General features: G+C 33.1%; 1 protein-coding gene across 3 annotated transcripts in view; it reads left to right on the top strand.

The window, feature by feature from the left end:
• Positions 1-4,937, top strand: part of LOC106881593 (protocadherin beta-15) — a 363,194-nt gene that overhangs the window by 278,120 nt on the left and 80,137 nt on the right. The gene's annotated exons all lie outside the window — the stretch shown is intronic.

The raw sequence follows: 4,937 nt of genomic DNA, 5'->3' as shown, positions 1-4,937 counted from the left end.
TATATATATATATATATATATATATATATATGTGTATATGTATACGCACACACACACATGCATACATACATATATAAGATATATGTACTCACATGTATGCAGGTGTTCGTAAAAATATATATGTATATATTACATGTGTGTACATAAAAGTAGATGAATGTACATGTTGCGATTTTATACCATAATTACTTCTAAACGCTGGTCTGCGAATTTTAAGATGTTCTGAAATTTAAATCCAAACTCTTTAAAGTCTACTGCAGTTTATAATTTTTACCATTTAATTAAATCATTTACAATAATTTTCATATCTGAAATTATTTCTTAAGTCCACAATATTCAATATAATTAATAACATAAACAACATAATTATTAATTAATGATTCTCATGCAGATAAACTGCACGCTATTTTAAAACATGACTGCTAAGATTTTTGAAAATTAATTATGTATGTCGTTAAAAAAAATAAAACAAAAAAACATGGAAGAAAGTCTTGCTTGTTTAGAAAATGGACAAGTAATCAAAATTGTTCTGAGGTACAGTGTATCACTCTCTCTCTCCACATCTATTCCTTACTACCATCTCTTCTCTCTTTCTCTCTCCATTTCTCTCAGTTTCTTGATAAATACACACACAAACACACACACACACACACATACTGATTTTCATTTGTCTTACAGTACATTTCCAAACTAAGGGGCTGTGTGTTCATTCGCTGCAGAGTGAAGACTAAAAGATGCATCTAGATGCTCTCATAAAGTGCTCTTGTAAAGTTCAGAAATGTACTTAACATTTTTGTAAATTCTTTATGTTCTAGGCAATTAATTATTTCACATAATGAGTGATTTTGTAAATTTAAATTTGAAATTATACTCCAGCATGACAACATCCAGTCAGTTAAAACCAAACTACAAGAATACAGCAATAATATACAAACATGTATCAAATAATGTAAACACATGCACACACACACACACACACACACACACACACACACACACACACACACACACACACACACACACACACGCACACACACATGCATATCTTGTTTTCTTTATTTTTTACTTGCTTCAGTCACTGGATTGTGGCCACGCTGGGGCACTACCTCGAAGGGGTTAGTCAAGCAAGTTGACCCTAGCACTCATTTTTTTGTAAAGTTTGGTACTTATTCTATCAGTCTCTTTTGCCAAGCCACTCAGTTACAGGGATGTCAACAAGCCAGCGCTGGTTGTCAAGTTGTGGAGGAGGACAAACACACACACATGTATATATATACATATACACCCACAAATGCACACATGTTATATGTACTTATATAGCAGGCTTCCACACAGTTTCCACCTACCAAATTCACTCAGAAGACATTAGTGAATCTGAGGCTATAATAGAAGACAGTTGCCCAAGATCCCACACAGTAGGACTTAACATTAAACCATGTGGTTGCAAAATGAGTTTCTTAACTACACAACCATGCCTCCACCTATAAGATATGTATGTATGTATGTATGTATGTATGTATGTATGTGTGTGTGTATGTATGTGTGTGTGTGTATGTATATATGTATGTACATATGTATGTATATCTACATCGAAGTTGAGACAGTTTTTGTGATGTGGGTCGCAAGGAAATGGCCAAAATGCTTGTGGCATGATATAATTTATCCAGTATAACCTGTAATGTGGAAAGGCATAGAAACTATGCCAACATGTACTCCAGAGAGGAACTAATTCAGATCACAACAACCTATCCAGACTCCACCAGAAGGAAAAGTTGATATAATGATGATGATGATGATGATGATGGTGGTGATGCTGACAATGACAGCAATGATGACAATCACGAGGAAGAGGATTTGGATATATGGGGAAGAGTTTTTCTTTTTAGATGTTTTGTATTGAATGCATGACAAAAGAAGGTACATGAAGCAACAAATTCACCTGATCTCAAACACTTTTAGAATATGCAAACCATACGCAGAATATATTTTGTGAATCAAATGCATACAAATTACTGAATAAATCAACATATGTTTATATGAGACAACACCAGTTGTCTCGACACAAAACATTGTTTATTGTCATCCAATCCATGGACACTATTTCATCATGTGATATTAATCATTTTAGCTTACATTGATTCAATCGGAGAAAAAAAACACATCATGAACTCTACCAGGTAACGTAGGTATACATCAACTCATTGTGATGGACTGATTCTTTTTATTACAGACAGCTCATTTCGCATTATGGGCAAATTGAAGTGACAATTCACCAATTTGCACTTCAGTTTTGAATTGTTGCAATATTTAGTTAATTTATTTTATAGTTATATTCTGAGTACAATATTATTTGTCTTGCTTTATAACATAGAATATATTTTATGAATCAAAGGCATACAAATTATTGAATAAATTAGCATGTGTGTATATTTGATTGAAGTACTGAATCATGTATCTGTGTGTGTGTGTGTGTGTGTGTGTGTGTGTGTGTGTGTTTTAGTATTTCGCTTAGGTATTGCAAGACTAATAACTTGGTATAGAACTCAATATACATATGCTTCAGAATGAAGTGTTAATTGTGGACAATTAGTTTACGAACTTCATTAGTTTACAGATGTTTCTGATATAAGATGCAGTGGAATCATAGTTGAGTACTTGAGTTAACATCTTATAGCTTCATGGGAGTCTTGAATATGAAGTGCAATTTATTTGGGAAAAAATTGGTGCTCAACTGCATCTTATAGCAGCCCACTATATCATATAGCAGAAACAACTGTAAGCTAATGAAGTTCATAAGATAATAATTTATTCCTTCATCATCTCATTTTCTTATGTATGTGTGAGTGTATTTGTGTGTGGTGTGTCTGTGAGGGAGTGGGGTGCGTATTTGTGTCTGTATGTGTGTGTGTGTATATATACATATATATATATATATATATATATATATATATATATATATATATATATATATATATATATACATATGTATATCCATCCATCTATCTATCTATATATATATATATATATAAATATAAAACTTAGTTACAGCCTTTTTGTTTGTTTATTTCACCGTTTCGTTTTCCTGTCTTGTTTTCCGTCCGCCACTACCCTCCACGAAAACAATTTAATTTGTGTTCATGGGAAGAACCATTTTAACGATGCGTACTGCCTTAATTCTTCGAAATGCTGGAGTTTTAATGGTGGCAGCTGATGAAGGGGATGTTTCTATGTGGCTTGCTTGTTTGTTGCACCTTGTTTACCATTTTGTCCTCGTTCTTTTGCCACGTCATGTACCCAGTTATGTATCTATATGTGCATGTAGATGAACGCATATACATACATGTACATATATATGCATATACTCATATATTGTTTATATATATATATATATATATATATACAGATAAGAAGATAATTTTATTGTCAAACACAGAATAATGCTAATAATATAGCATGAACAGGATTAACTATCCATATTTTGCAGATAAATATGTCAGCAGCCAGCCATGAGACTGGAACTCACAGTTAGTTTATCCAGTTCATGCTATATTATTAGCATTATCCTGCATTTGAGAATAAAATTATTTCCTTATCTGTATCTTTCAATACCTCTCAATGCTTCTAAAGTAAACTTTGTATATGAATATATTTATATGTGTATGTCTGTGTTTGTCCCCTCTGCCATCACTTGACACTGATGCTGCTTTGTTTGTCTACATAACTTAGCGATTCGGCAAAAGAGACTGATAGAACAAGTACTAAGCTTACAAAGAATAAGTCCTGGGGTCAATTTCTTTGACTAAAACCCTTTTAGTTGTGCTCTAGCATGGCTACAGTCAAATGACTGAAACAAGTAAAAGAATAAAATATATGTATACATACATAGGTATATGCTGGTTAATAGGATTAATTAATTGATTGTACCTAAGGATTTTCTGTGCTTGACTTTACTGGCAACTATAAAAATCAGTTACATGAAACCTTTAGTTATAATGAAATAATTCCATTGACCAACAAGCAATTATGACAGACACTATGCATACACTACATTTTCATGCTTTTGTATGCAAAAAACAAATAACCCAAAAAATGGAAGTTTGTATTGTATTTCTGGCTCTGTGTGTTGTGTGTGTGTGTGTGTGTGTGTGCACGCATGCACACATGTGTGTATGAGTGTGTGCATGTGTGTGTATTTGTATGAGTGTGTCTGTATGTGTGTGTTTGTATGTGAGAGCATGCACGTGTGTGTCTAAGTGTGCATAAAGATGAACCAGCTAAGTGGATCAGGCATCAAATTGCTTTGTTAAGGTGCCATAAATACATTATATCTGCTGTAGGCTTTTAATTATGTCTCTGGACACAGCAATTCATTATTCTGCATACCTTCGTTACTCCTACTTGTGAAGACTACATAATGAATTTTTGGTGAGGAAGAGGCTGGAAAATGGAGGGGTAGATGTTTGAGGTAAGGTGAGAGTGAATGGAGATACAATAGACTAGCATCCCACCCAGGGGAATATTTATCTCGCATCTGGTTAACACTTTAGAAACCAGAGTTATGTATTGGCTCTTATGGATCCTTGTCATTTCATGAAATGATAAACCGTGTATATATTTATGTGCTTGCATATATATATAAAGGTGTACTCATGTACATTAATAGCTGGATTTTCTGTCTAATACATCTATTAGTTTCACACATAGATGATGCTTCAGGTAGTTGCAAGGTAAGGACAAAATATCCAACTTTAATAATAAATATATAGTACTCTTCAAATTAACATCGAGTTCTCTTTTGCTTAATATTGCTTTTAATACATGCAAACACTCTCTCTCATTCATACTCACACATGCTCTCCCTGTCTTTCTCTCTCTCTCTCTCTGACTCTTTCTCTTGACTGACATATATATATATATATATATATATATATATATAT

This window comes from Octopus bimaculoides, chromosome 14, assembly GCF_001194135.2.
Source record: "Octopus bimaculoides isolate UCB-OBI-ISO-001 chromosome 14, ASM119413v2, whole genome shotgun sequence".
In the NCBI taxonomy this organism is placed as follows: Eukaryota; Metazoa; Mollusca; class Cephalopoda; order Octopoda; family Octopodidae; genus Octopus; species Octopus bimaculoides.
The sequence above is the reverse complement of the archived record's forward strand: the minus strand, read 5'-3'. Positions and strand labels throughout refer to the sequence as shown.